This window comes from Desmodus rotundus, chromosome 7 (genome assembly GCF_022682495.2).
Source record: "Desmodus rotundus isolate HL8 chromosome 7, HLdesRot8A.1, whole genome shotgun sequence".
Classification (NCBI taxonomy): Eukaryota; Metazoa; Chordata; class Mammalia; order Chiroptera; family Phyllostomidae; genus Desmodus; species Desmodus rotundus.
The window spans coordinates 24,269,648-24,280,397 of record NC_071393.1 but is presented as its reverse complement, the minus strand read 5'-3'; the positions used below and the strand labels follow the sequence as shown (position 1 = coordinate 24,280,397).

Here is a 10,750-nt window from a genome sequence, read left to right as displayed (position 1 = left end):
AAGGGTCGGGAAGGCCCCAGAACCAACCTGGGTAGAAGAAACCTGGATCACCCACGAGCGGAGCACGGGTGAGACAGTAGGGGCTGGAGGTGATGAGGGGGAATGCAAAGGGGGAGGACGTTAGAGTCGGGGGCCTCCAAACCACCTGGATCAGCCAGCGAGGGTCTGAGTTATCAAGATCAGGCAGCCCGCCCCGCTCCGGTGCCCAGGGGCTTCAGGCGCAGGGTGGTGAAGACGAGAACAAGCTCACACTTCTGGCTCTGTTCCCTATGGCCCTACAACCCTAACCCTCTGCAGCCCGGAATCCGAGAACCCACCTCCTCAGAGGCCTGGGTAGTTTCACAGCCAGGGACGCCGGGGTGCGCCCTGGCCAGAGCAGAGAACGCGGCCAGGATCAAGTCAATTTACCGACCGCTGCAGGCCGAAGCCTTAGGGTATGGATGTTTACAAAGGTGGAAGCGATGGGGTCCCTCGGGGCATAGGCCTTCTACCCGACTCCCCCGGCACCCCTAGAACACCGCTAGGGCCAGCCGTCTCCCTCTCCCCTGCTGGGGGACCGCTGTAGAGGAACGTTGTTGGTTCAAGGTTCCGGAGGTCTACCGAGTACCTCTCCCAGAGCCCCCGCTTCTACACCCCCCACCCCCAGGTTTGAGGGCATTGAGCGCAGAGGCAAAGACAATGAATGAAGAAGCGCCCTCACTTTCCCAATTTTTAATGTCAGGGTAGATGGTGTCTGAGATCTGACTTTTGGGGCTGGAGGGCGTAAACACTACCCCAGAATGCCAGGTGCCTCTGCGGGCGTCTCTCCCTGCCCTGCCAAGTCTGGCGACTGGTCCTCTTCCTTCCTTGTCTTAAACCATCTTGAGCGCGGCAGCGCGCAGCTTCTCCGGCAGCCAATGTGTTTCTGATAAAGCACTTTTCTCTCCACTAACAAATTCCAGCTTTTCGGCTCCTGAAGCCGCAACGCACACACGAGTTCAGGGACCAGGTACGTTTCTCCGGGGCTCCTATATGCCCACTCACTACCTTCCCCCGCCCCGCACCCTTGTTCCAACGTTTCCCCCATTTGCTTGGAAAGTTGGAGTGAAATTTGAAAGAAAGGGGGAAATGGATAGAAAAAGAAAGCCCCGGAGAGACTGAGAGAAAGAGCCCCAGAAAGCTTCGCCTTTCCCGGCTGCAACTGGAGCAGGCAGCGGGGCAGAGAGGGACGCGAGAACCCGCCTCGCCCCCAGAGGGCCCACACAGGCGAGCACTTACCTTAGACACCCTTTCCTGCTAAGCACGCAGGAGCGGAACTCCTGCAACGCCAGGATGTTCCAGTCCTCGGTGCGAATTCTCTGCGCGCAGAGTCCCGATCCCTGGCAGCGAGCAATTAATCCCGCTGCCTGCCTGCCTGCCTGGAGTCAAAGCCTGACTTTCTTCCCAGCGCACCCAGGCCGGCGGCCTCAGCCGCTGCACATGCTGGGGGAGGCTGCAGGAACCACTTAAGCGCGAGCGTCCTGCGGCTTTCCTCTGCGCTGCCTCGCTCCGGCTCTCTCCATCCCACTCCCTCTTCCTTTCTCTTTTCCCGTCGTGTAATTTGATTTCCGTTTTCTTATCAATATTTCAACCGCTGTCTGATGTATTGTTTTATAGACAGCCACCCATCTGCCCTTAGCTGCTTTTCCAGAAACCTCCCTGTGTTACTAGGAGATGTCAAGGAACAGCAGAAACCACACACACACCATAAATGTAAGGCTTGCTCCGTAAAGCCCAGGGGAGAAGTGGAGACGCAGGCCCTTCCTTAAGCTGATTATTTAGTTTCAAATGATTGCTATGCAAATGATTATTCCTCTTAACCTAAACCGTAGGAGTGAAGTCTTTGATTTTTCAGGCCTTTAAGTTTTTCCTACTTAAAAGTCACTCCTTCCCTTTATTGGGTCCTCTCCAGGAGTTCACCTCCTCTGACCCACGTTTTCTAGGCAGCATTTCTAGAGCGAAGCGGATTGCAAGTGTTAGAGAAACAACCTATTGGGGGGGTTAATTCTTAAAAAGTATGTAAAAACACTCTTGCTAAGGAGTCATAGTTGGGTCCCCCAATTTGTGTTTTCTTGAAATTTGGAATGTTGCTTATTTCTTCACTTGTACTTGTGGACCTGGCCTTGAATGGGCTCAGGTTTCTGACTCCAAGCTCACGGGCGCGCGTTCTGTTGCCCAGCCGCAGGGCCATTCCTCACGAAGCAGACGGGGGGCCTTGGCGGCTTTCCCACTCTTGCACAGGGCTCTCCTGCGTTTCTCGTACCTGGGAACTGCTCGCCAGGCCCCTGCCCAGAACAAGCAGATGAACCTGGAGGTGGGGAGAGGGGGTCGGAGCAGACCCGTAACAGCAGAGACGGGCGTGTATCAATTTGTAAGAACAAAACTAACGGCTTTGCGCACCTCAGACTTGGCCTCAGTTTCTCAAGCTCCTCCCTCCTCTTTGTTTTCTGGGTGCCTAGGTCGCTGACTGCTTTGGTTCTGGACACTGAGAAATTTTGTTTAGTGCCTGCTCCCTCTTCACAGTGCCGCCCCGCCCCCATCCTACCGCCCCCCCCCCCCCCCCGCCCCCCAACTGTCTCTGGAGATTTCGGACCAAAAGGCAATTGCTAGAATTCCATTTCTGGAGAAAGCACACTCATCACCCAGATCTCCCCACGTGGGGGGTATGAGGACTGGCGGCAGGGTTATTCATTATTTCCTTCGCAACAATATCCCGATTTTTCTCTCCGACCCTCCCCCAGAGCTCAACATATTGAAACATTTTGCTGCTTAATAAGAGCAGCCCAGAGAGCTATGAGGTGAAAGGCCAGCCTGGGACCGTGACTGGGGCTACCTAGACTGGGCGCTGACGGCGGGGCTGCCCCCGCCCGGCACATTCCTGACCATTGCTTAGGAAAACAAGGCTGCGCTTGGGGAGGGGAAGAGGCTGAAGTAGAAGAGACAGCGCCTCCGCGGTTTTGTTCTTGGAGAGATCATCTTCCTTCCCGAGGGAACAAACACACTATTCCAAACAACCACCAATAAAACAGAAGGTGCTTCTCCCTCCCATTATACATCCCCCGAAGATGTCGTGCGTTTTAAACAGGTTCTTTTTAGGAAAGTTGGCGATCCGAAAATGAGGGCTTCAACTACACCGGAGGAGATAAGAACTAAACAACTGTCGACTAATTTACCACCCAGATTAAGTTTTCTATCCTCGGCCCTTCCTTTATATATTTTTCCCGTCTTTTCTCCCTCCCTCCCTCCCTTCTCTCTCTCTCCATCTCTCCTTCCCCCTTCCCTCTCTTGCTCTCTCCTTTCCTCCCTTCCTCCTTTTTTTTTTTTTTGAAGAGGATTTCTATGAGATCACTTGAGTAACTTCCTGCAGATTTTAAACTCTTCCCTCTTTATGTCTTCATAGTTGGTCTTATATCTTTCCTTGTAGAGGCATCTAAGTTTTCTCTCTTCATTAGATTGTAAGCTCCCTGAAGGCAGAAGTGGGGTTTGTGTTGTTTGTGGCTGGACACACATTGTTGACACAGAAACTGATAGACAGAGAAGTGAAACAATTATTTAGCTACAATCCCTCTTTTTTTGGAAACAATTAATGAAGGGAATACAGGAGAAGTGAAACTAAATTAAGGGTGAAAAAACTGACAGGAAAATTTCACCTGATACTGATTCATTTTTGGCTTTTCAGGGTTACATAACATTAGTGCTCATGTGTGGGCTTCATTTTCACCTGAATGAATTAACCAGGGAGCCAGAAATCACCCACCCCACCCAGCACCCTGAGCATGGTCAGATGTGAAGGTATCCAATCTCCAAGTTCTGTACCAAATCTCTCTATGTATGTATGCATGTATGTGTCCTGTTTCCTACTCTTCCTGTAATTTCAAGCATTACAAGGGATACTCATTCCAAGGGTCACACAAATAATAAAATCTTGGTGGTCCTGGGAAAACAAATGAGCTGAGAATGAATTGAGGAATAACGTGGAGCCCCTTTTAGATAGGGGTTCAGAGCTGGGCATAGACCTGGAAGACTGCCTTGTTTGTGCACGTGTGGGAGGCAGGGAGCGCAGGGCATGCCCACTGGGGGTGTGCCTATCACCCTAACCACGCAGTCTGGAAGCAAGGGTGGTGTAGGAGCAGGACCTAGTCTATCTCATCCTCTAGGAGGGTACAACCAACCCTCTTTGTCACCTGAAGCCTTCAATTTGCCAGAAGAAAATTGCTGAAATTGGTAACAGCTGCCCTAAGGAGCCGCATAAAAGAGGAGGATGGGGGGAAAGGAGCAGGAAAACTCATTAAAGCCAGCTTATCCCTCCAACTATTTCCAAAGGGAGACAGGGCAAAGGCCTACTTGCTCCATAGCTATTGCTCCCTCACCATCCTGTACCAAGCTGTTTCCTTGAGCCATAGGTATACAGCCCACAGATTATCCAGCAACCCTCCTGTGGCATTTAGAAGAATAGGAAGTTGCATCCAAGAAAGGACTGTATTAGGGAAGCAAGGGGAAGATACCTGGGTGGTGTCCCTCTGGGGTGTCGAGGGCCTCTTTGATTCTAAGCAAGACAATTAGGACTCAGCTTCCTTATATGGCAAATAAGAGGGCTACAATTAGGTCACCATGAGGTACCTTCCAATTGGAGCATGTCACAATTCTCTGAGATTACTTAACCTGGGAAAGGATGCGAATCAATGGCAAATCAACGTTCTAGGGTTAGAAACTTTGGGTTCTAGTCTTCGTTCTGCTCCTGATGACTGGTTATGGGTTGAGTTGTGTCCCGATAAAGTTTATATCTTAAAGCCCTCACCCCAGTGCTTTAGAATGTGACTGTATTTAAAGATAAGGCCCTTAAAGAGACAAATAAGGTAAATGGCATGGGCCCTGGTGCATTGTGACTGGTGTCCTTATAAGAAGTGGAGATTAGGACACAGAAATGTCACAGCACCGAAGAAGGACCGTGAAAGGACACAGTGAGAAGGTGACCAACCATAAGCTGAGAGAGGCCTCAGAAGAAACCAACCCTGCTGACCCTTTGATCTTGGACTTCCAGCCTGCGGAACTGTGAGGAATATATTTCTATTGTTTAAACCACTCAATATTTTGTATTTTATTAAGGCAGCCCCAACAAACTGATTCATCTGAGAGAGAATATTTTGCCATGAGTAGTAAAAGGGAATTGACAACATTGATCCGCTTTACTCAACCCTTCTAGAACCTGCTATGGGGATGAGTGTGTTTCACATATTATTCACAATGTTTCTGGCCAAAAAATCAGCATTCCTGTCTTTGGAGTGCTTTTCACGCCCAATAAAGTCCAAAGCCACACTGCATTTCAGCCCCTCTGGTTTTCCTATTCTTTTTGCTGTTACTGATAGGAAAGGAAGGAAGGTGCTTCCTGCTCTTCCAACAAGCAATTTCAGATTTTAAAGGGTAGCCAACAAAATGTCACATTCCTTATCTCTCATTAGTTGTGTGGTCATGTAGCCCATGACAGGCTGCAAACCTAAGACTGAGCTCCTGGAAATTACAAAGAAGGCATAGTGGGAAGTCTGCCCCGGGAGATAAGTCCAGGGAATAGGGGTAGAGAGTAGAACAGGGTCCATGAGGAAGAAGAGTCATCAGACTGGGCTCTTTAGATTCTAACATGTGTGTGACCTGGTTAGTCCTTTGATTCCCATCACATACCACATACACACACACACACACACACACACACGTTCATACATATCCTCAGTGTAAAGAGGCTCTTAGGGTAGGTAGCAGGATGTGCAAAATAGGGGAGATTCTGAGTTAGGCTGGAAACTACCAGGGAAGAGATTTGCAATCTAAATGGGAGTGGGAGAAAGGGCCTCCCCCAGGCTAACAGATTAGTCCCTCACCCAACAGATAGATAAAAATATGTAAGGTTCCCCAGGATTGGGGAGGAAGAAGTAAGGTTGTTGGAGAATGAATGAGTCTATGCATTAAGGCAAAGAGAAGCTCTAAAGACCAAAGATTTTAATGTACTTTGTATTTTATTCTTCCAACTCCCTTGGCAAGTATTTTTTAGATGAAAAGACATTAGTATTTTACTATATAACATATTTGTGAATATACCTGATTGCATTTTCTCAAATGGCAAATGAAACACAGGATAACATTTTTCTTGGCTTATTGAAAACCTCAATATCATCAGTCTGTCTCTGGGGGGATTCAGTTCCCTGCGGCATCTGTGATACTGTTCACAAGGATGCCAACAATTCTTAGTGCTGAAGAACATTTTGCTGGTCGTTCTACTGTGGGTCCTTGCTCAGAGTGTTCATTTTTTCCTTCTGATCTGCTTTGCAGCACTTGATCCTGTGTTTCTTCGTGATTATGCACGGGATCCGGCCGAGGGATAGGGTTTGCGTGTTCATTGGAATACTCACGGAAGGATGCAGCCAACGATCGTCCTGCCTTCAGATGTCACAGCTTTGCCGTCACAGTCATCTGGAAGAGAAAAGACGTGGGGTTATGACAAACCCAATCCGAAGCTCCACTCTGAGTTGGAAATAAGCACTTCAAGAGAGGTCTGTCTGATAACACCAGTTTCACTGCTGCTACTGCTGTGAATCGAAATGTTCGTCAGGTGGTACGGAAAAGGTGACATGCAGAGAAAACGCTTTTCAAATGGGCTTCTGAGCATCCCTGCTTTCATCCCACCATCGGCCTCCTTACTGTATCTCCTCGTGAATGTTAATTAATTAATTTTATTTTATTAGATAATCCCTGAGGCCTATTCTAGCCTAAATTTTCGTAATTCTCAAGAGCATATTACTACTATTGTCTATAGTTTTTTTCCTGGTTAATGGGAGGTATGCCATCTCTGTTTCTGTTTAAAACAGTGCACTTAATCCCTAACAATTGCGGTATGATTCCAGATGATGCTTTTATGGCCGGATGGAATCATTCATTCATTCATTCATTCACTCATTCTTTTGCCACAGTTTGGGGGAAGATCATGGAAAGAACCTGCGTGATATCACTTTGCCATCTCTGAGAAGGCAAAGGTTTGCAAAGACTATGTTACCTTTGCTCTATCAATCTGGGCTGATTCAACCCTAAAAAGGAGCAAAGAGAACAGATTTAAAAGAAAGCATCAGATTCAGGGCCTCTTGTAGAAAAGTCACCATCACAATCGGAAGGTGAATGAATCAATGACTTTATTTGTTTATTTTAAAGATATTTTATTTATTCATTTTTCGAGAGAAGGGAGGAGAAAGAGAAAGAGAAGGCGAAAAACACCAATGTGTAGTTGCCTCTTGCACACCCCCCACTGGGGACCTGGCCCTAAAACCTAGGCGTGTGCCCCGGCCTGGAACTTTGCACCCCCACCCCCACCCCCGCATTGGCAGCCCGTGTTCAGTCCACTGAGCTACGCCATCCAGGGCTGAATCAATGACTTTAAAGTATTCAAACATTATTGCAAAGTTGCGATGGACGGACTGGCCCATCCATCGCAGCTTTGAAGTAGAAGATGAATTAACAAAAAACAAACCAAAGAACCTTTCAGACACTATTGAGAAAAATGCCACAGAAATGAAGGCAGGCTCACTCTGGTTCCGGAGGGTGAGGGAAGACAGTGTTGTCCAGCATGGATGTTGCATTCTTTGCCCCTTCCTCCCTTCATGGTCCCAATTTTAAAAAAGAAAAAAGAAAACAACCCACATAAAAGTCAAGCCGGGCCAATGCTGGGCCAATGCTGGTTACATCGGACTTGAAGTCCTTTTGGGTATGTTTTTTATTGGATTGCGGGGAGGTGTGGGAGACAGGGGAGTGAGCAGATGTACACATGATATCCCTCATACAAACGCCTGAGGGTCGTCTTTCGAGGACTGAGACGCTTCGGGCCAAGTGCTTCCAACATGTCTAGAGGGAAAAGAAGCTAAGTAAATACTTGCCTGGTTAAATACTGCTCTGTTGTATTATTATTATTGTTGCTGTTGTTGTTACTATTATTTGTGACCTTCAGCTTTGACAAACAGGGGACAGTGCGGTCCCAGAAAGAGTGTGGCCACTCAGCATTACTTTAATGCTCTTCACACAAAACAATGCAGCCCATTTAACACAATAAACACTGGGGATACACTGCCTCCCAGGTCCTCTGAGGCAACCTGGTTTCCCTAGATAAGAGATCAAAAGTGGAGGGTATGTTTTTGTTTTGCTGGCGCATGCTTTTAAACAAGACTTTGTGAAGTAAGCTGTCTCCCGGCTATAGAGCTGAGGAAAAGGGAGACATAGGTTTATTTCAAGTCCTATTTTCTCTTCTTAAAACTTCAGACTTGGGAGGGCCACACAGATGAGCGGAATGTTTGACTCCAAAATTCTCATCGCTTCTCGTGAAGATGGAAGGACGAGGACATTATATTTCACTCCCCATGCAGCCTGCATGCTGCCTCCTTGGGGGATGATTTTGGTTCTATTTTATAAAAATTGAGTAGAAGAGAAGGGGTGGAATGGAGTGGACCTTGAAAATATGGTGTTCTCTTTAGTGCCTCCTCCACCTGCATCACTCCGTTCCCCAGGCTGCCAGAGCATGCTTGGTTTTAAGTTGAGCTAGTTCTGCATGGCCTCTATGAGCTCAGCTAGCCACCTTTGCTCGCTGTCTTGTCTTTTCGAGGATCCTATTCTTTACATTCTACTAAACTCTTTATGCAAGTGGCACCAGCAGGGTAACATCAGAACCAAGGGAGGAGTGTTGCCTTGGAAAATGTCACAGGCTGCCTGAGTACCGGGAAGTCAAGTGGGTTCCATGACTTCTGGGGCTCACTTGGGAACCAGAGACTCCAGTCTTTTTTATAACACCCCCAGGGAACGCCAGTGTGCAGCCAAGGGGGAGAGTGGTATTTGTTTAAGTTGTGTAGGAATTCCCAAGGCAGAATATACCCCTCATGGTGGAAATTCAGCAGGTCATTTGGAGTGGTTTCCTTGCCAGGACGGACAAGGGTGGATGGTCATACTTTCCAGCTGGGGAGTCCTTTCGATGTGGATTCAAACTGAATTTTGGCCTGCATCTCCAGGAGACAGACTGGCCGTGGCCGTGGGGCCCAGCCCCCTGGGGATGATAAGCACTTGCAATCTTGAGTGCTTATCTCCTCCTGTGTCTGGCTTTCTTGCACGTATAAAGTAAATCAGGAAATCTCACCGCAACAGGCTTTCCTGTGAGGAGGCTGGCATTTCCTGCCCGCCCCACTGGGGACAGGCATGGAGGGGGCACCATGCGTGGATCTTGGCATTTCAGCTCCTGCACAAGCCGCGGGGCAGGGAGAGTGGGCGTGTACCAAGGTCAGCGATGGTGTGAGAGTGAAGGACAGAGGTACTTGACAGATGGAGTTTCCATGCACAACTTTGTTCCCCGTAAAATAAAAATAATCCATAGCCATGTCTTTGCATACATATGCACATACGCATTGCACCCATTGCACGAGTACTCAGCAGACATGAATCGGTGAAACCGATATGCCTCTGACTAGCTACCATTCAATTGATTATATTAGAGTTAGTTCACATTGTAATGTACTGAGATGCTCTGTAAGTTCCATGGTTTAGGATTTTTAAAATTTTGTAAGCAGACAATACTTTCCTGGAGAGAATTGCCTCTCCTCGCCTCTCACATTTATCTTTAGGGCAAATTTTATTCCAATTTTAATACGTGTGCTATTGAAAAGGTCATCCATGCTAATAAGAGGTTTAACATATCACTTCTATCAAATATACGGATCTATGCAGAATATACGGATCTTGTTCTAGCATTTTACTTAAATGATATACTCTATGTAGCACTTCGAATCATTTGAGAAATTCATGCTCAATTTCCAGATGAAGAAACAGGAGCTGAAACAGAAAGTACCTCTGTTTTAATGGTAGGTTTTAAATATCTTATTCCGTTAAGGGACATGATCGTTGTTACCCCCATCTTTTACTTGGTGAAACGGAATCATACGTGAGAAACCTGAGTCTCATAGAATCATCTTTTACATATGATCTAAGTCCTGTGTTTCAGACATCATCGAAGTAATTATGGAAGTAATTTGTCAAACTTTGCCAGGTGAGCCACACGGCCTGGCTGGAGCCCAGGTCTTTCAACCCCTAATCTCCTATTCTCTGAGTTTCTAGCACCACATCCCGTGAAGTAGGTTAACTGCCCATTAGGGGGCTGTGGGGCTGCTCGCTAAGAAGGCCAGTTCACTGACGTGGTAACCCCCATCTCTCTTTCCATGTTTAAAACATTCCATGTTGCTTTCGATTTCCCTTCCTTTCCTCCCAGAGGAGGAAGTGTTGCAAAGACGGTAGAGACAGGTCATGCACACCTGACGCGGATCCTGGCCCCCAGGATCTGGTGTTGTGGTTGCAACATACAAATACACACGGACCACAGAAATCCTGTGGAGGAAAAGGGACGGGGCGCGGCCACTTTCTCAAGAGGAGAGCACCCCGACCCTTGCCTTGACAGGCTTTTATTGTTTTTCTAGGCCCCTTACATCAAAGATGGTCCTCATTTATTATGCATAGGCTTGTTTTGGGTGGTTATCTTTTACAGACAAAGGAGAGGATGTCACTGAATACATCAAAGAAGGATATTTGCAATGTAAAAGGAGAAGTGGTCGAAAACAGCTATGTTCTATACCTGGAAGGTCTAGCCCAGATTTTGGGAAGATAAAGATACTCAGTAAACATTTGCTGCCTCAGGGTGAGGGAGTTTTAGCAAGAGCAAGTCTCAGAG

The 10,750-nt window shown here is 47.5% G+C and overlaps 1 pseudogene; it reads right to left on the bottom strand.

Moving 5' to 3' along the window:
- Positions 1–6,069: 6,069 nt before the first annotated feature.
- Positions 6,070–9,447, bottom strand: LOC112301720 (large ribosomal subunit protein mL42 pseudogene; annotated as a pseudogene).
- Positions 9,448–10,750: the final 1,303 nt, after the last annotated feature.